The following is a 21,809-nucleotide window of genomic DNA, read 5'->3' as shown; positions in this document are numbered from 1 at the left end:
CTTTTTTATAAAAGGCAAATTTCTCACCTATCACACAAACTGCCTTACATTGCACAGGGGCTGATACGTGGAAATGTAACTATCTGATTAATTTCAACATTTAACTGTCAAATTCTGTATTTTTTATGTGAAAAAATGTGTTGAAATTTAAAGTTCTTAGGCTTTTGAGTTTCAGTCCTCTAAAAATTCACCTTATAATGTAAATGCTTTTTAAGTAAAAAAAAAAACAACTATAATGCACCATAATTTTAACAAATTAAATTTAATCAGTCATAAATGTAGACAAGAAAATGCATTAAGAGAAGAGAAAATATCTTAAATATCAAATTGAATTTCAAAATAGAAATAAGCACTGCACCATACTTCTCTTGTATTTTTTCTAAGTCATGTTGGAAAACCGTTCTCAATGGCAGCTTTTGTTTACGATATTTTGCTTCGCATCTTACTCATCTCTGTTATGTCTCGAGAGAGAGACTAGAAGAAATACTCAGTAGGGATGTATGAGGAGCACGCCTTCACGTTTTCCACTGTCCACTTTGTTTTGTTAGGGTTTTCCTGTGGAGTGGGCAGATTGAGGAGAAATTATGAGGCAGCATTTACTGAAAACCTTTGGAAACTAAAGCTTCTGATGTGCAATCATTACACTCTCTTGAAAGACTAACCTATTATTTTCATGCAAAGTTTATTTGTTGTTGTTTTTTTTTTTAATTCCTGATTTGTAATTTCTAGTAAATGGAAGACAGTTCTGTTTTGTTGACCTTTTTCATCGGTATGTGGGCTGATGCTTCATTTTCTGACTCACAGATATGATGATACACAGCTGAATGTGAACAGCTAAGAGGATGGGTTTCATTACCTTATAATGAATAAAAGGTTGAATTTTCTACGTCCAGAAAAAAATAATTCAACTAGCAAGCAGCATTTATGGCATAGGAAGAACACAGAAATTATTTATCCAATGTTCATGTGTGCAAATGTGTTCTGTCATACGAGAATACACACACACACATGCATACATTTATTAATCAATAATTATTGGAAAATAAAGTTTTCATGGTTTTACAGGGTTTGTTCAACTTTTAGCTCCTGTGAAAGTCAGAACCCACCTAAATTACAGATGATGGAGGTTCAATTACTCTGGTGCTAGCTTCCTGGTAAAATTCTAAAAATTTCTCCTTCAAATGCATTTTTAGGACTAAACTTGAGTATTTGTAACTTATTCAGAAAATTAGGCTTCAGATAGGTTTTTCTTCTCAAGTCTATTTTAATTTTATAAAGGTAGCATGTATGTAAATGAAACTAATTTCCCTAGCTCCATACTGATGGAACTCATACCTGCCACCTAACTGCTGGAAGCAAATCAACATTTTGGATATGTTGTAGTATATCTGACACCTGAGAACCTAATAGAACCTTTTCAAATAGAGGAACATGTTTACTCTTCCATATTCCTACCTAACATAATAAGTTCCTGAAAGTAAATGTTGTAATTAATGTTCCTTTTGCATATTGCATGTGTAGTAGTAGGCAGTTTTTGTGTACTCTCAGTATCTGCTTTTGCATATTGGTGTCATTAACTTGCAGCTCCTTCAGATGCTGTTACTAAATGTAAAATTCCTAGAAAGAAACTAATCATAACTTTGGAAAATATCATAGGTAAGAGTATGTTCACTGTTAGAAGAAAGACATACAGCTTTCTTACAAGGGAAAGAGGAGGGGCAGGCACAGATCTCTGTGGTGACCAGTGACAGGACCCAAGGAAACAGCCTGAAGTTGTGTCAGGGGACGTTTATGTTGGATATTAGAAGATTTTTCACCCAAAGGGTTGTTAGGCACTGGAACAGGCTCCCCAGGGAAGTACCAGCCTGACAGAGCTCAAGGAGCTCATTTGGAAAGCACTCCCATGGCACACAGTTTGATATTTGGAGTTGATCTGTGCAGGCTCAGGGCCTAGGCTTTGGTGATCCTTGTGCGTCCCTTCCAATTCAGAATAGTCAATGATTCTATGATAAAAAGAAAGAAATGTGTCTTCCTTTTCTCTGCACTGAAATATCACGAAAGCACTAAAAAAATTAAATATTAAAATTAAAAAGGGTGATTAAAATTAGATTTTTCTCTATAAATATCAAAATATCAAAATAATTCCATTATTCCCTCATCATCTCTGCTCATTATGTGTCCATCCATATTTCTTATTTCAGTTTAACTTCCATATTTTACTTGCTGTTGTATGAATCTATCTTAACATTTTCTGTAGTTCATTTGGTTATTTCATCTGAGGAAATGAATATTATTTGTTCTCCAAACTCTTGTCTTTCAGTTTTGTATCTGAAACATCACTCTGCTCTTCCCTACCTTTTTCCCTTACTTGCTGACTTCCTTTCTCTATTTTTTTTTATTCCTTGTGACTATGCTTCCTTGTAAGTAGCACAAGAATTTCAAAAGCACAAGAAGATTTTCATACCTTAGCATTGATTATGATATATAAAAAATTTTTCCTGACACTTTCTGTTCTAATGGCAGGAATTTTTCCATTTGTTTCTATATCTTCTTCCCTCACTCTGCTGAGCTCAGGATACTGTTTCTTAGCCAGTTAATCAGTGACTATCAAGAAGACAAAAGCACTAAACAGTTCTGTGCTGACTACAAAAAAATATTTTTTTCTTTTGCTTTTCTTCCCCTATGTCACGCTTCAGCAGTTTGCAGTTACAAGCTGGATGTCCTGCTGCTACTTGCAGTGTGCCCAGCTTTGCAATTTTTTACCCTTCTGTCCCTTTGTGGCATCTGTGCCAACAGAAAACCTTTTCCCCTTTGCCTGAACTTTGTATCTCCTCTAGTTTTGCTCATACTTTCATCTTGTATTTAAATCTTTTCAAATAGACATTTTCTGGAGGATTGGAAATGTTTAGCATAATATATTCTATTTCACTGAACAGTAGAGAAGTGTAAATCTTCCTTTTCCTAAGGGTAACATATTATGTGGGTTTAGTACCTACTTTTATAGCTTAACTGTCATTCAGACTAAAACCAAGAGTAGTGCAAAGAGATGTTTCCAAAGACAGGTTTTATATCTCCAACTTCTAAAAAGGCAGTAAGAGATAGACCTTCTTCTCCAGACACACATCTTAAAACACTGTTGTTGTCTATGCAATAGGATTTGATGATAATATTAAAAATTAGTTGGACAATGTGCGATTGACTGCACCACGTCAATCAACTGATATATTACACAGTAATTTTAGATTGAAAGTCAGTGATATCTCAAAATGACATCAGGATTTGCATGGTATGTCACAGAGAGCTAAAGTTCATTCGCTTAATAGAGTTACAGAAATATGGTAACATCAACAGCATTGTTGATTGTGGACATAGCAGCTTTTATAGCTCTGCTATTTCCCATTCAGATAAGTTAGAAAACTGATGGAAAATTTATTGCTGTCTGCTGAGTATTACTGTACACAAGAGGTTGGACTACTGTGGCCTTCTTCCTTCTTTGTGGTGTTTGAGAAAAGATTTCATTTCAGTTAAAAGATTTTATTTCAGTTACTTTCATAACAGCGGTGAAAAAAAATTAAGATCTCCATCTAGAAAAAGGCAGTTCACCTTGTTGATAAGAAAAAGATTTTTTTTTGTTTTTAAGGTTGTCTTTGAAGCCCAACATTGCTTATGCAAATTTGCTTTAGCTGTTGTTCTCCATGGCATATATTCATGTCTGCAATAACTAAAGACACATTAATTTACAGTGACGTAACATGAGGGACAGGTTACGTAATGTCATGAGGGACATGAGAAGTATGTGTCTTTTCATTTGTTTCTGTCAAACCCTACTGGGGTAGAGATCGCAAAGATAACCCATATAAAATTTCCCATCAAATGTCAGAGCGTGCACAGTGAGGGAGATAGCACAAGTGTCACAAGGAATTCAGCTGAACAACTCTTTCCACTCACTGTGTTTTTTTCTGTGTGGATCCTCAGGTATGTAATAGCAGGTAAGCTTCTAAAATCAGTTACAGAGAAAAAATCCAGAAGGCTCTGCTGCCAAGAGCTTCCCTGATGAACCATCAGTTTAGGGACTGTGGAGCCCAATGAGAATTGAGATCCTTCCAGAGAACTGCAGTACAGGACCAGCATGAGCAACATTCCATGTAGGGCAGCACAGGAAAACAAAAGTTATGATAAGCTGTCCTAAATGAAGTCTTTGTACCTTGATCAAATTCTGAAATTCCTCAGCATATTTGCAAAGCAGAAGTCAATGTATTTTGTATTTTTATTTTGCAAAAGAACAAAAGTCTGGTGTAGTGGTTTAGATTTACCAATATGAGTTTCCCAGACAACACACCAAATAATGTGGTGGGTTTTAGGGCTAGCACTTACTCATTTCTTGCTGTGAGATATGGATTAGGAGAAGGGCAAAGCAGGATTAAAATTTAAAAGGAATAAAGAAACTTTATTAACAGGACTACAAGAATAAGAAACATGAGGATAAAACCTCTAGAACACGTCCTCCCCCTGCCCAACTTTTTCTTTTCCCAACTGACAACACAGACACAAAACCTGGGATGTTAAAATAGTACCAACTATACAATAGTTTTTCATCAGTTCTTGTAGGGAGAGGAGTTTTCTCTTGTCATGCCATGGAGATTTCTCTACAACAAACAGTTTTCTCATGGCTTTTCATTTCCACGAATAGCAGCTGCCCAGGCAAAAATTCTGTATCATGACATTCCTACCATTTCCGCAGCCCTCCTAGAGGTGTGTCCATGGGCCATGAACTCAAGGGGTATTATTTTAAGGATGAGTTGTTCAAAGGCAAAGGTTGTCTTTATCTGTCTAAGTGATCATCTCTGGGAACAGAGGTTTCCTTCTTTTCTCCCTGGGGGCAAAGGGTCTTCCTCAGCTCTCATCTCTCTCCCTCTGTTCAAGCTTCTCATGGGATCACAGCTACTCCAACATGTGCTTGGTTCCATCAATGGATGCCTCTGCTCACATCTACAGCTTGAATACTTTTCCCTCCATACTTTTCTCATGAACAAAAGAAGGTATTTTCAGTATATCATTGTCCATATCCATGGCTCTACCAAAAGAATATTTCATCCCCCTTCAGCATCTCCTCCTCATCCCTCTTCCATCTGAGGCTTGACTCCTTCTTTTACTGACCTTGATGTTTTCATGTTGTCTTTCTACATGTCATCACACTGTCTGTCCTTCTCTCTCCCTGGAGAGAGGGAGAAGGTCTGCAGGTCTCATCTGTGTAGTGAAAGGGTTAATTCTTGCCCAATGGCCACAGCAGTCACAGTGTTGGATTTCAGGCCACACTGGGCACTTCCCTCCGCCTGGCAGCTGCTGGGAGGGCGGGTGGGGAGGCTGCCTGGAGCCATTGGTGTAGGCTGGGGCAGGGGTTTAGTGTTGGTGAGATGTCAGCAGCCTGGGACCAGGGCTCCACAGCCTCCATTCCCCACCCTGGAGCTGCTGGGGTCCAGCCCGGCACCTCCCAGGCTGCACAGGCCTGGGGGGAACAGGGCCTGCCTCATCAGAGCTCTGTTTCCTTCTGCGTCTGGAAACAAAGAGAGGCAGTTCCCGGGCTTGTGGTTTTTAAAATGTGGCATTCGCAGGGGCAAATCTAGTTTCTAAATGGTGCAAAATGTTGTCAGTTCTCAGAACTGGCCAGCTATTGGCCTGTCTCAGGCACAGAGGAAGCTCCCAGCAGCTTATCTCAAAGAAATCACTTCCATGGGTGGTTCTTACTTTTTTCCCTAAATGTCAATCAATGTAAACTACCACAGCTGGAAAATGAGAAAAGCTAGGATAGCATGGAAACCAGTGACCAGCTTTGTTTGCCTGGCCTGACCATCTCCTGCCCAGTGGCTGTGAGTTCAGCACACGGTTTCTATGGCAAGCCTGTGATCTCCTAATAAGATGGCTATTTTTTCCTGACAGACTAATGTGATAGGTGACCAGACACTGTGAGCAGCTGCAGTGCTCTGGGTCCTGCAGAAAAGCACGAACAAATGAGGAGTTTATGTTACATCCGTTATAATAAGTACATAACGTCCTAATCACAAGAAGGTATAAGCACTACACAGGATAAGAAACTCCATGGTAATTTGATCTTTCTTCCACTGAAGGAATTAAAGTCATAGGATCTGAGAAAAATGTATGTTAGTGGGGACATCTAGATATCAGTCAGCTCATCTTCACACTGAGGCTGATGCTGACCTCAAAGCCTTGGATTGTTTTGTGTTATTTTAAAGTTAAAATAAGTTTGATGAAGGAGGTGACAGCAACAGTGAGGCTGGTAGGAGTGGAAATATTTCTTATGTAAGAACACCAGAAAAAAACAGTAGGGTAGCAGGTATTAAAGCATTCTGCAGTGCTGCTGAATGAGCAACACCTGTCAGATTTGTGTGTAATTCATTACTGACCTCTTTCTCAGATCTTCTCCACAATATAGATACTTGAGGCTTTTGTTGCTTCTTTTTTCTTTCACAGGTGAAGATTTTCTTGTTGCCTGAACTCAGTTTTCTTACATACTAACAGTAAAATGCATTGTCAAGAGTGGTGTCTCACAAATGCAGCTCATCTCCCTCAGCTCTGTGACTTTTTTGTTACAGAAGACTGGTGGTGAAACCTAATAATCACCATTCAGAAAAAAACCTCTGAATTCCATTCAGAACACAGACTCATTAATACAGTTCAGTTACTATATCTCTTGAGCCAAGGCTTGTATTAAGGAATCAAATTGCTCACCAGCAATCCTCTCCTTTATCTGATTTGGCTCCAAGTCTGTTTGTGCCTTCCCAATAACTAAAGCACTATTACTGATATATAAAGTCCTTTAATTATGATGGCTTTGCAGGAGTAACTCAAATTCAATAATAAAAATATTTTCATATATAAAAATTTATGAAGAGGATTAAAAACATGCATTTTCTTCACTGAATGAGCAGAGCTCAGAATATTTTTTAGAAAAAACATTCTTATTGTAATTTGAAGACTTAGATTGGAATATGATGGCTGCTATATATTTTTAACAACCCTATTTTTAAATAATGTAAAAGAAGAGAGGTGCCTATAATGTTTCCAGGCAAAGAATATGGGCAAGTCTACCCTGTAAAGATGTATATAGACTCTGGTTTTCCTGTCTAGTAGCTCCATAGGTGTAGTTTACCTGGATAGGATTAGGACTTGTCAGTTTGTCTAACTTTTTTTCTTCAATACTTTCGGTTAATACTTCTGGAAATCAGAATCTAAATCAATGACGCTCAGTGATAAATGTGTGGCTCTTAAGATTGGAATAACATACAAAATCGTTGCCAAGATATCACTTTGGAATCTCAGATATACCCCTTGGCTTAGACCAAATGTGCTTTTAAGAGATTTTCAGTAAATAGCTTTCCATTCATTCTCCTCACTTCGGTTTCATATAGATTTTAACATGCTGTTTCACTCTGAGAAGTAGCTGTGTCAAAATAATTGTGTTGCTTAGAAGTTTTTTCTTATCCACATCCCAATACACTGTTTTACTACACTGAAAAAAAAAAAAAAAAAAAAAAAAAGATTTTATGCTCATACTGAGAAATTTATCTAGCTTTTATTTTTAGCTCCTTGTTAGCTTTAGCAAAATTGGTAGTGTAGAACCAGAAAAGCATTTCAAGCTCCTCTGTGATACTATCCTCTTCTCTTTCATCCCTGATGCCTGTTGTCCAGACATCAGGGGTTCATGGCCATAGCAAGAGGGAAGAAGATCCGTGGCTAGGAGCCCAGAGATGCTGCCAGCAGCCTTAGTGAGATGGGGACAAGAAGTAACATTCATTATCCATTTGGAAGCTACCCCATGCACACATGAGCTCACTTACTAGATATAAGCTGTATATATATATGTATATATGTAGGCATCTCGTTATTCTTGCCAAGAAAAGGTCAATATTTTTCATGTATGATCAATTAACTTCAGTCTTACAACAGTAAGAGTGGAGGAATGACTTTATGGTACTGCAATACTTTAAAATATTTTAAATAATAGTTTGAATTAGACTCTGAAATACAGTATAACTGGAGTGATACAATTCAATGCTTTTAACAGTACCAGGTTATATCTCTTCAGGTGTAAGGTTATTCTTTTGAATTCCAAGTTGTTTCTGTCTAAGATACTAAAAAAACCTGTTCTCTGAGCAGTGCTAATGAGGCTTTCATCTTCGTGTATTTGCTTCCTTTTTCCCTTAGTACTTCAGTCAATAAAATTACTGCTCTCCATCCCTTCTCTTGAAGGAATTCATAGGAAACGTTGAACCTAGAAAGCTGCCTAAATGTTGGCTGTCCAGTCAGAGCATTTGTTTTGTAGAGCAACTTTACATGGTGGCTGCTGGCTGCTCCCAAACAATCTATGGTTTTTTTAAGTGTTCTCTGGAACACTAATGTGAGGCTCCCCTGCCTTTTTGTTTACGTTTCATAAAGGCAGGAACCTATCACTGCAAATTCTTTCAATTTTGGCTGCAATTTGCAAGCAAATTTAGAGGTATGATAGAAATTATAGATAGTGTGCTGTCACAGGAAAAGAAACTGTCATTTTATTTAATCACTTCCTGTGTTAAGCACAAGTCACCTTACTGTTGGATCGCTTCAGTCACATAAATTATGAATCATGGAAATTGTAAAATTTACTCCATGCTTTTGAATGAAAAGGACAAGTTTATTCACATTTGTTTATTTTGTATTTTTATATTTCTAGCTGGGATTTTCATCCTTTTGCTTGGAGATTTCTTAAACTATTTTCTCAACCAAATGTGATCTCATTTGGTTCACACTCATATACTATTGGAATGTTCATATATATTGTCAAACTTTTTGACAGAGACATATCACTATTTTTCTGGACATTTCCTCTATTTTATAAAATATAAACTGTATCTTTTCTTTTAAAAAGCATTTTTAGTCCACTCTAACCAACCTTCTTTTTCACCCCACACTCCAGATCCGACCCATTGTGATGTCAACATCTTGATAAATTTAGAGTTGCTTATGTCTTATGTCTTTCATATGCCATTGTCCTCAAGAGGAATTCCCCTTTAACCACCACAAAGCTGCAGTATGATCAACCTTTAAATTTGTGTTTTCTTCTCTGTGGTATTCATGCAAAATTTCATGACAGGATGCTGCTACACGGGCAGTCAGACTGATGAACTTTACTTGCCCTGTTTTCTTGCATGCTCCCATCTATTCTACATCCACATATTACCTTTATCTTTTACTAAATCTGCAAGATGCTTATGTCAGAGAGCATCCTTGTTCTTTCTGTGTAACATCTGTCCTGGTTATTTTGTACTCTGACAAAGGAACCTGGGTATTGCAGCAAGGTTGATATTTCTGTATTAAGTGACTATTGCGAACCTTAAAATGTGTACTTTAAAATGTAAAGTATTACTAATAAAAGACAATCATTTTTAAATTTTTTTTAATCAAAATTTTCTAGAAATTTTAAGCTAGCACCCTCTTTGGTATCCATTTATTTTTGTGCTTGGTCCATTGTTTTTACTTGAACATATCTTGAAATGGAGCCACTGTTGTGGGATTAGAAATATTGCATCCATTATAACAGAGTGGCAAAACTGACTCCACAGGTGTACAGCAAAATAACACCTATTAGAAGCTACTTTTTAAAAAGCTGCTTTACCTTTGGTATAGTCCTTTGACTGTAGTTAGACATTATGTAGGATGTTTTTTTGAAGTCTGCTCCATTTCCAGCCACCAACCATCCCCAGTAATGCTGGGGAATGTAAAGGGGAACAAGAGGAAGTCCAGGTCCAGTTTTCCTTTAACCTGGTCTTGCACATATCTGCTCTGTGGCCTCCCAGTAACTATTTGTGAAAGAGTTACACAAAACCCAAGGGTCAGGACTCCTGTTTACTGACAGATTTTTCAATGGAAAGTAATAAGGCTTGCACAGAACCAGATTCTGTATACGAAATGTAACTTCTTTCATCTCCTCCTCCTTCATATTTTGAGTCTTTAAGAATAAGAGTTTTGGAGTTAGGATATTTTTAATATGTGAAGTTCTTTACAAGACACAGTTGGGAGAGATGAGATTTGATTACTAGTTTCTTTAAGCTTTTCTTATTCTAAAAATCTGAAGGGTACTGTGGGCTGTAGTCAGAAAATTAATCTGCAGACTAGTAAACCACCCTCTGCTCCCCAAGCTCCTGATGAGGACCTAGTACTAGAAAAGGGGTTGACCACTACCATGAATTGTGAAAGCAAAGCTGGAAAGAGATTGCTCGTCTCCCTAGACACAAAAATATCTCAATCTTTCATGTATACTTTGCAGAACTGTCATATTCTACTCTGAAAACTATTGTAAACTAAGATAGTGTAAAGAGATTGAATTAAAGAGTTTTACTTAAGAATTCTGAAATTGCTGAAAGACTGCTCTTCTGCTGAAAACAGCTGTAACTGCAAGAATTTGTTTAATATGAGTAACAATCCTGGAAAGGGATGAATGAGGCTTCTGTTATTGAACTAAGTCACTGCACCAAGAACTTGATCTCTACAGATATTTAGAAGCCCTGTAAGCTTTATTTAAAGCTTCATTTACTCTGTGGGTGGTGAAGCACTAGAACAGGGTGCCAAGAGAAGCTGTGGTTGCCCCATCCCAGGCAGTGTTCAAGGCCAGGCTTTCAGTAACCTGGTCTAGTGGAAGGTGTTCCTGCCCGTTGCTGGGGGATTAGAACTAAATGATATTTAAGGTCCTTTGCAGCCCAAGCCATTCTATAATTCCATGATTCCATGTCTAAAGGCTCTGACTTCATCACAGAGATCCAAAGACCCACAGACTTCCACAGCTTTTAGTTCTACCTGCATTTAGTTTAGCAGATGTAAACAAAGTTATAGCATAAGAGTTTGTCAAGCCCTCAAAGAGGCTGCAGTGCAAGCTGAATTTTATAGACACATGTAGTAAGATATTTCAAGTTTATTTGCTGAATTTAGTCTTCTTTCTTGAGAGGATTAAACAGCTGTGAATGTTAGGAATCCTGATTAGAGCAGAAGGGCCAACTCTCTCCCTCAAAATAAATAAAAATAAACCCCAGAGAAATTATTTTCATCCAGTCCCTCTATCAGTGAGAAAAAGAAAATAATAAAACCTTTTCTTATGCAAATTTCTTTATTGGTTTCATATTTTATTTTATTTTATGAGGAACATTTGATTTTATCACCATTTTCTCACTTTTGTTCACATCAACTTTTTGAATTCCCATTAAGTTTTCCAGCTTTTAGGTAATTGGGTAAAAAATATTTTTCTTTTTTCAAAGGGGGCATGAATAGTAGCTGGCTATTATCTTTACTTGGATTTACTTGAATTGAATAATATAACTTTTTTCCGCTTTAGCTTTTAGCAGAGTAGAAAGCTGAAGATCAAAGCATGCAAAAACTTCACAAAGTTTAAAAATCAAATAGGATTTCAACATCAGAACCTGTAAATTTGTTATTATTAATAAAAAATAAATTTGTGGAATGGTACCAAAGCCATATCTAGGATTTTTCACATTTTAACCATTAACTCTTCTCCTAATAGGGGAAAACAATTCCAAACTCTTCCTAATATTACATTTCCAGTAACAATACTAGCAGATTCACATGGAGTATATACAAGATTTGCTCAGATTTTCTGTAGCAAAAGAAAACCCTATAATTTGATGTACAGAATTTTTCAAGTAGAAAAAATCAGACTATGTTCTCTTCAGCATCTGCAAGTATTCACAAAAGCCTCTTGTAGTCTAAGTCTACACTGAGGCCAACATGGGTCTCAATTTCTGCTTCCAAAGCACCTAGTAATTCTTGAGTTTGCATCGAAGCAGAGCAGTAGGCACAGAATAGAGACACTGATGTTAGTTTTATGAAAGCACCAAATTGCAAACAATGAAAGAAGAAAATAGAGTGCTAAAAATTATTCAAAAAATAATATGAAAGGAAAAGCACTATTCTGCCAGTGCATAAATTCATTATACAACTACATTTTAATTTTTTTCACTTCTGTTGTATTATTTTTGAGATGTGAGAATAGCAATTGAGGAAAGTTCGGGGAAGGGTATCAGAGTTATGATCAAAGTTAAACAATAATATCAATAGAAAGAATAACTAAATACACCTTACTCTTCAGCCTGGGGAAGAGATGAGTGAGAAGAAACAGAACAAAAATCTATAAAAAATTATGAGTAGAATGAAAAATCGTAAGGTGTTATTGTTTCCTTTCTTTTCCAATAGAAGGCCTATGGGGCAGGAAGGGAAGTTGAAAAAAAATGAAAGGAGGTAATGCTGCACAGAGTTCCTCAGGACGTTGTATATGCTCAGACTTTATGTAGGCTCAAAAAGACCTGAACAAATTAAGAAAATTGTTACAGGCTATTTAAAAGCAACACTTGTAACTCAGAAAACTCTCAGTCATAGTTTCTACCTGTGGAGATACACAAAGATCATCTGTTCTACAGCTTGTGCTCCGTGATGACGTTATGGTCACAGCTAAATTTTGTTCTTGCTCAGCAGGGTTACTTAAATGTATTACTTACACTGTGTATATAAATATGTACAGGAAAAGATGGACTGTAAAAATAAAAATGCATTTTGTCACTTTTTCATGTGTCTCTTTGAATGTTATCCCATTTAGTAGATTCTTATCTGTAAAACAAACAACAACCAAATAAGACAAACAAACAAACAAACAAACAAAAGAAACCATCACCCTAACCCAACAGAAACACATTTTAATCTTGTACTTTACTGTATGCATTTCAGTATTGAAATCAATTAATCATTTGTGTTAAATAGCATATTTATATGTGCAGTGGTATTATTTGACATAGATATTTTGCACTCTAAAACAGTCATATTCTCTCTCTTTAAAAAGGAGATAGATAATATGAAGCAGTAATAGAAAAACAGTTTACAGATTTCAACAATGTATCTGTCAAGTTATCTGTTTATCTCTAAATTACTTAAGGCTCCTTATGGGACTTTGGACGCGCATTAGAGGTTTTTTGTCTAAAAATGCCAGTCTGTCTCTCTCTCTCTCTCTCTCACACACACACACACACACAATGATCTCCCAAGATCATTGCAAGACCTACAGCATTTGCCAGTATAACCACATATAACTTTCCTCAGTTGAAGCTTCACTTAAAATGCACTCATTCTGTCTGCATTCTTTGGATTTTCCCTTTAACTTTGGGCCAGATGGTGCCAGTGGGAGCCTGTAATGTGAATTTGTTCTCACAAATAAGGAACTTTTGAAGACATTGCCCTTCTGTGAACTGCTGTAATATCAAAGGCTACTGAAGCTTTCTTTTACAGAGGCAAGGCTTGGTTTGCTGGTATTGAATGGGGTGAGAACACAGATTTCTTTTTTCCAGGTCTGAACATAAAGACAGTACTGATTATCACCAGCTTCTGCATAGAAAACACAGCAGTGCAAGGCTTATTTTGTATGACACAGACCACCATGTATTGACACCATTTCACTTAACTTCTCTCCATTATAGTTGCTTTTTTGTGGTTTTTTTCCATCTTGGATACTCAGTGTATAAAATGCATAGTACAAAAGCATGTAAACTCAGCAGATAAGTTGTATTCAACTTTTTTGTTTGCTTTCTTCTATTCTGACTTGCTTAGTAATGCTAGCAAGAAGTTGGTATTTTAAATTGGAGAAATGAACTTCTGTTTTCAAAAGGTGCAATAGTTACTGCTTCAAATATCATAATTAAAGCTATGCTTTAGCACCCTTGCAAAGTGAACAAAAGGAGCTTCCAACATTCAGTGGTACATAGCGGGGAAACTAGAACCACGACAATTATCCCAAAAGAAGATCAAACAAAACAAACAAATTTCCTTTTATCTTGAGTCAAGGATACTCTACTTAGTAGAACTGAAAAGGAGAATTTATCTCTGTGAGACAGCTGAAATTCAGATGTTTTACTTTCTCTAGCAAAGAAAATCTAAGTTCCAAAACATTCCAGACAACAAACATTTTCAGGAAAGGTCAGTTAAGCAATATAAGTATTTTTCATTCTGAAATGGTTCAGATGTATTTTGTATCCACCTAAGCCAGTATCATGGCTTACAGAAAAACCAACACAACTCTCATACTTTAAAAATTGGACTTCTCAACTGCCAGGGACATGTACTTTAGCCAGGAGCATTCTTCTGTGGATAAGCTTGCTGGCATACATCATAAGAAATAGAGTCTAGCCAAGTTGAAGTAGGGTGATGTACCCATACTGTACTACTTCAGTGAGGTTCTAAATCTGCTTAGTAGAAAGCAAAATGAACTTGAATAATCCAGACTGAAATCTGTTGAGGTGCCTAGCCATAATCAGGAAAAATAAGTTTCACAATAAAAAAATTATTTGGCAATATACTTTGCCACTGACTCCTTGATGGATGGGAAAAAGCTGTGTTTTGTTTTAAAAATGTCTTTACTCAAGGTCATATTTTAAATTTTGATGAGTATGTGCCAGGGCCACTCACAGACCAATTTCCAAATCTTTTTTTTTGTTCAGCAACTTGCAAATTACATGCAGTCCTTTTGATCTCGCTTGTTTTTTAGTATAAAGTTACTCTTCTCACATGCATGAGTGTTGACAAATTGGATCCTAAATTATTCTGCAATATTGAACACAATACTTATATATATTAAGACATCCTTTGTAAGGATATAAGCATTAGTTAAATATTTTAATTTGTTTTGAATGTTTTCAGCTGCATCTGTTGACCAAAAAATATATTTTCTTTGGTGAACAGCTTTTTGGGTTTTTTTTTCCTGTGTGTTGCCTTTGTTTCTTTATTCTTCAGGCTGGTGCGTGTAGAAAGTAACCTACAATTAATTCCAAAATTCTCTCTTTCCTAAATTTCAGGTTCTTCAGGAGCCTCAGACTTGCTTTATTTTCAATATTTCATAAGGGCATAATAGGAGCCTCAGACTTCTTTTATTTTCAATATTTCATAAGTGCAGGGTTTTGAGGAAACTGAATAGCAAATAAAATAAAAGGAGAACTATATTTATCTATTCCTTTTGGTGTTCCATATGCATGTATTAACCGTGACTTTTATTAAAACTTTTATTGATTCCTGTGTTTAAAATCACTTATCTTTCCCAAGAGTTTCCAAAGTTCTTTCAAATGTTGTGCTTTTGACAATGTTAAAGAATGAGCAAGGTTTAGAAATTCCAGGAAATCATCTGTTTTGAAATACAATGGACTCTCATCTACATCTGAGCCAAATCCTTTTGAAACTGTGGTGTTGGAAACTGTATTTGTGGTATGGTTTCATGTGTGAAAAACTCACGGTTCTACTCAATCTTATAAAAAACCTGAATTTTTATTCATGTTCCTAGAGTGGTACAGTAATATTATTCTTTTATCATCCTTACTGAACACAAACTGTCAAGTTTTGGAAAAGGAGGGGATATTTGGCTCACTAACAATTTTTCCACAAGATGTTCATATTCTTAAAAGGGCTGAAATTTACCGAGTCCCAGGCCCTGTTGCTGGCCAATAACACAGAGTAGATCACAAAACCTACCCATATCAAGGCTGACATTCTTGTGTATTAAAATCTGCTGCTGTCTGAAATTGTCTTCTTTCAACCAAAGCTACAAAGGAATCTGGACATGGACACAGTATTTAGATACTAGGCACCATTCTGTCACAGAATGTTTTAATGTGGAATGCATACAATTTATTTCCTCTCTCAAATTTCCACAGAAATACACGAAGTTCACCATATAGTCTTCTAATAAGTCTTTCTTCAGTTAAGAATATTGTTTGTATTCCAGCTGAGAAACAGCAGTAATATAAACATTAGTATGGTTTTCCTAGTTAATATGCATGTGTTTATTTCAGATTTCTTTTCCACACCTATGTCCCTTCTCAACTAAAACTAAAAGGAAGACTAGGTCATTTGTGGTGTCTATAGGATGTTTCTATTGCACAACACAATAAAGTGCTAGCTGCACTGGAAAAATTCTTCCATTATGTTAGCTTACTGAGGTAATGGTCATTTTCACCATGCCTAAATAGTCATGTTGTTTTCTAACTCCTCCTGTTTTATGCCTGTGTGTGTACATGCACAGCCCCAAAGAATCATTCCCTTTTGCAACACTGTCCACTGTAACAAAGCTGTTAGAAAGAAGAGAAAAACTGAATCAAGTTCCTGGATTTTTTAACATCCTTTTAATCCTAGTTGCTCTTTCCTTAGTTCTAGCTCCAAGCTGCTCTTTTTTATTTTTATTTTTTTGGCACTGATACCATAGTCAACAAATAGTTTGGCAAAAATCAGAAGATGCATTCTCATACCAGAATAAGGTTTGTGGGGACTTGACCCTAGATGGCCATCAGGTGCCCATCAAAGCTGCTCTTACTCTTCCCTCCTCAGCTGGGCAGGGGACAAAAGATTCAATTAAAGACTTAAGGACAGGTAGATATTACTCTCCAATTACCATCATAGGCAAAACAGACTGGATTAACATGTTAATTAATTTATTTATTTCAAATCAAAACAGAATAGAATAATAAGATATAAACTCAAATCATAAAACATTTTTCTCCAGCCCTTCTCTTCTCCCCAGGAGTAATTTTAGTCACAATTTCTCTCCCTCCTCCTCCCCACCAGCACAAGGTCAGTTCATCACACATTTCTGTGGAGGTAGAGGAGGAAGGATTCCTCACACTTTTTTCCTTCTACAGCATGGGATCCCAGGTATATGAACTCCTCCAATGTGAGACTTTCCCAAGTTCTTCATGAGCTGCTCTAGTGTGGGCCCCTTCCAGGGTGCAGTGCTTCAGGGACATCATGGGTCCCCCAGGGGTCACAGCTCCTGCTGGCAGCCTGCAACACTGTGGGCTTCCCATGGATTCACAACTTCCTTCAGGCACCCCTTTGCTCCTGCAGGGCTTCTCCACAGGCGGATCTCTGCTCCCCCATGGACCTCCAAGGGCTGCAGGGGCACAGCTGCCTCTCCATGGTTGGCACCATGGGTTGCAAGGGAAGCTCTGCTCTGGCACCTCATGCCTCCTTCCTCACTGTCCCTGGTGTCTGCAGGGCCTTTTCTCTCACACCTTCTCTCTCTATTCTCTCACTGCAGTTGCTGTTGGGCAGGGTTTTTCTCTCTGTCCTAAATGTGTCCCCCCAGAGGTGCTGCCACCACTGCTATTGCCATGGACACCAGCAGGTCTGGCTGGCATTGGCTCTGTCAGACACAGGGGAAGCTTTGAGCAGGCTCTCTCAGAAGCCACCCCTGAAGCCCCTTCCTCAGTCACACCCCCTATGCCCTTACGACTACCAAAATTTTTCCAGGCCCAATACAAAGGAAGAGAATATTGTTTTAAATTTGGCTCAGAATGTCATTAAAAAATAATTATTAATGATAAGTGTTTTAAAGTCGTATGCCCTTAACAATTTGCATCCTTGATGCTGGCCAAGTAGGTCCCTAGTCTGCTAATTTTCATTTTTAAAAAGTCTTGCAGAACACTTAGAATTCTAAGAGACTGGAGGAAGGCTAATATATCAATAACTAAAGAAAGGTAAATGGGATGACCTGGATAATTACTTCGTTGTCATTATGACATTGATCTAGGTAAAATAATGGAATTACTTGGGTGGGACACAATTAATAGAGAATTTCATGCATAATTAATACCAATGAATAATTAATATGAAATTTGTGCTATTCAAGAAATTTTGTTGGTTTTTATTTAGTTGGTTTTTAAAGTCAGCAGTACTGTTAGAATTTTCTGTAAAACAATTTTCTCCTGGACCTAACATTATCTTAGATTTTCATCAGTAATGTGGAATAAAATACTATCATTATTCCCACTTTCAGGAAAAAAATGTATTGAGGAATAGGTAAAGATTACCTGATATATAATGGTCTGAATTGTCTTTTTAAATTCCAAATAGGCTGTGTTCCTGTGTGAGCAAGTAAAGTCATCTGAGGGGAAATTACGTGTAGATGTTAGATATTACTGTAGATATATCTAGATATTGCTTAAAAGATTTTAGTCTGGAATTCTGTAAAAAACTCTTGGAACTGTGGTAAATAAATTTCTTATCTCGAGCTCATAATGGGTGGCACAGAGACAATTTGAGACTGCAGAAACAGTGTAATAATTGAGTAATAATCGCATTTTATATTTTGCCTTTGGTATCTGTTTCTACATAAACTATGTATTTCTAGACTATTAGATAATTCCTTGATGTTCCAATTGGAAAAAAAAAATATGTACAAAAAATTAAATTGTTCCTCAGGGATGAAAATAAATAGTGGATTGGACAGTATAGCTTATAATAGAAGAGTCCTTGAGCTGAAGCTGAAAGCTTAGAGGAAATGGCTTGTTCATAATCTAGAATATCAATATGGGAAAGAGGAGCTTCAGAATAGAGTCTTTTCAATAAAGCAGAGAAGGAGAAAATGGCATTCACCAGCTAAAAGCTAAAGCTAGGGAACATCAGCTCCAAATGAAAAGTACACAGTGGCTCTAAATGGCACTTTCTCGTAGCAGTAGCAAATTTTCTATCAGTGGAAAACAGAAATGGAGATTGGCAGCTTTACTAAAAGCTTCTTCTGGTTCAAAGAGGCATTAATTCAGCAGAGTCCTGTTTTGTAGGAGAGGAGGCCAAAAAAGATGGGCACAGTGATCTCATTTAGCTTTATTATCCACATATCTGTTAAGTGCATGCAACTTTAATGCTGCTGCATAATGTAAGAATGCCATCTCTTCACACGCACATTTCTCTTGCTTTGACTATAGGAAAATAAATCCAAAACCTGGTATTTACTCTGTTCATGGGTATCTGAAGGCTGGAAGCTTCATGTGCCCTCCTCCCAAACAGTATTTTTTTCCCTGACTACTTTCTCTTTCCTAGCCAAGGTCATTCAATTTAACTTAAATTAGACTGATACTCGATAGTGTAAATTGAGAATGAAAAAAATTTAGGAATGTATGTTTTCCTCTATGTTGCCATCCTTTGTAAATTAACTTTCTTAATGCTCCTATCCTGATCATCCACTCACCAACTTTTTCCCTAAATTGACTGAAAACTAAGATTTTAGCTATACTGTTTCTGTTGAGGAGACATTGTGAGACATTAAATTACGTCTGGTTGCTTATTTTATGTCTTACCTTTCAGAGTTAATGCTGAGTTGTGTAACTCAGTGTGATAGTCTCATCCTCAAAGGGTTAATAATCATCATTAGTTCCTTTCAGCAATACTTCTAAGACATTTTCAACTTGATTACAGGGGTTAAAATTCCCTGGATTTAGTGAATCTGCTGCAGTAAACAAGGAGTAAACAAGGGTTCTTGAGTGCTCATTCTGTCTCTGAAGAAGAAGGATGGAGAGAAAGGTCTCCTACTGAACAAGGCCATCAGAGCACCTCTGCAAAACCAGAGGGCTCAGGGGAGCTTGACAAGGTCCACAATGAGCTAGGTAGTACAGTGTGGGCAGGGCTGTACTGTGGTGGCTTGCTTGTGCAGCCCTGGAAGATGCAGATATAAGCAAGCTCTGCTCTCAGATATATTTTCTTAGAGATTGTCTGTAATAGAAAGTCCATGGTGCTTTTTGGGATGAATTTCGTGAATCCTCATATCTTCATGCTATAGTTACTGCCTAGAGTGTCAGAAAGCTCTATGGGGAATATGTGAGAGAGCCTGGCCTTAACAGCAGTAACCCAACACATAATATCGCTGTGATCATGCTGGAAAATCTGAGCTGAGGAGACGCCTTGCTCAGCCACCTTGAATTTGCAAGCAAATTTGTTTTATATCTGGTGGAATGACTTCTGCTACCATCTGGCCTGCCCTTCTGCAGCAGGTCATGCTGTTTCTCGCCAGCTAACCATGGCATAACCAATCTACAGACATATATCCTGCAACCCATTGCTGTGGAAAGATGTGTTCTGTGCTGGCACACGGCCCTTACTGCGCTTGGTGATAGTCCTTAACCATCACATCCTGTCCTAAGCAGCTTGAGTAGCTGAGTTTACAAGCCCATGCAAGGCTATTCCATCCATCTGGCCAAAATGGTCTTTAACCAAGCCAAGGACCACCATTTTAATATAAGGGATATGAGAGTTTTTCTCCCTCTGTGCAAAGTGGGCCATGAGGCCCCCGAGCTTTCTTTGGAAAGAGATTCCTGTGCAGCTTGTGGTCATATCCGCAGGAGCGAAAGGAAAACATATCTCATGTCCAATGGAGTGGGAGGCAAAGGGCACTCGCACTTTTTAACTCCATCTTTATGAAGTCCATTCTGATTGCAAATACAAAGCAGTTGAAAGACCCCTTACCTGGCCTGTCTGGAGACAAGACTGAAGTCCCTGTCAGTGGGTTGCTACCACTTGCTGTCTACATGTCAGCTGGCAGGTCTTTTGTTCATTCCTGGTTTCCAAGTATTCAGGTTGTTGCACACCTAACCTGTAACCAACACTCATTCAGGAGCTGTTAGGGCCTGGAGTAAGGGAAACAGCATCACTTCCAAGAGCAGCTACTGCAGCTTCAGTGGGCACTCTGGTGGCCTGGCGCATTGTTCCCAGAGGTACATATTTGCTGGAGGTAACCAAAGCAGTCCCAAAGGCTGGTGGCTCATGCAAGCTATGATGACAGCTTTGAGTAATTATGTCCTGATGAGTTACCCACAGTCTTAAAAAGAGTTTGAAAAATTAAGGAGTAGTAACCTGTATTCCCTCTAGGCTCATCAGTTCTCATGACTGGTGTTGTGGCACTGTGTCCTCCACACAAGAAGGCAGAATGCAAGACTGTTCCTAGAGAATTAGAGAGCTAGTGGAGCTGCATTTAGAAAGGATGAGATCATTACCCCCTCCAAACACCATTTTTTTCGCTTGTCCAGAAAACTTATTGTCCAAAGGCTCACACAGACTTACACAGCACGAGGACTATCATGGCTCTGGGCCAACTTCAGAACGTTTCTAATATATCATTGCTAAAAAATAATTGTAGATTTATCAAAAATCCATCCTCCCTCCGTCCCTCCATCCCTCCGTCCCTCCGTCCCTCTCTACTTATGTCCTAAAATTGCTATTAAAGGAGTTCATTCTAACACATACTCCTTCTGACTTGGAAAATTATTAAAGGAGTTCATGTATAATCCTTACATATATTGTGAAAAAATGGCAAAGTGTATAAGAATCTTCTGACCTTCAGGTAAAACTTTGTGAAAGGCTGTAAAAATATAGCATCAAAAGATCAAGTAAAACAATTTTCTACATTATATTTAAGTATGTTTACACCAGCTGAAAACTTATTTTGGATCCAAAGCTGTTGTCTTTTTAAATTAATAAAAAGTTTTTCTGATTGCTTCTAGTAAATTTAGAGCAGAATTACTTACTTACCTGGCATAAAAATAGTCACTAGATTTAATGATAATAACAGAAGTCTTATGACTCTCAGTTCATTTAAATTCCATGTGCTAAGGCTTACAACTGTAGCATTCCAATATCCTATTGCTATCTGTTCTTAAACAGAGCTAATATTGGCCTCCTGACCTTCCATTTTGATCGGGCTAACCTACCACTTCATTGTCTAGATTTTAAGTTAAAAAAAATAGATGTTATTTCCATTCCTACAAATATATTTGGAGTGAAACAACTGATGAGTCGTTACTACATTTTATAGTACTTGGACAAGTATTTTAGAACACTTCCTATCATCCTGGTTAAATATATTTTATTTCGAAACTGTCATAGCCTCATTTTCTTGGACTTGCATAAACAATGTTAAATAGTGATCCATTTTTGAAAAGGGGATTTTTTGA

This window comes from Poecile atricapillus, chromosome Z (genome assembly GCF_030490865.1).
Source record: "Poecile atricapillus isolate bPoeAtr1 chromosome Z, bPoeAtr1.hap1, whole genome shotgun sequence".
Classification (NCBI taxonomy): domain Eukaryota; kingdom Metazoa; phylum Chordata; class Aves; order Passeriformes; family Paridae; genus Poecile; species Poecile atricapillus.
Note: the sequence above shows the minus strand (reverse complement) of the source record.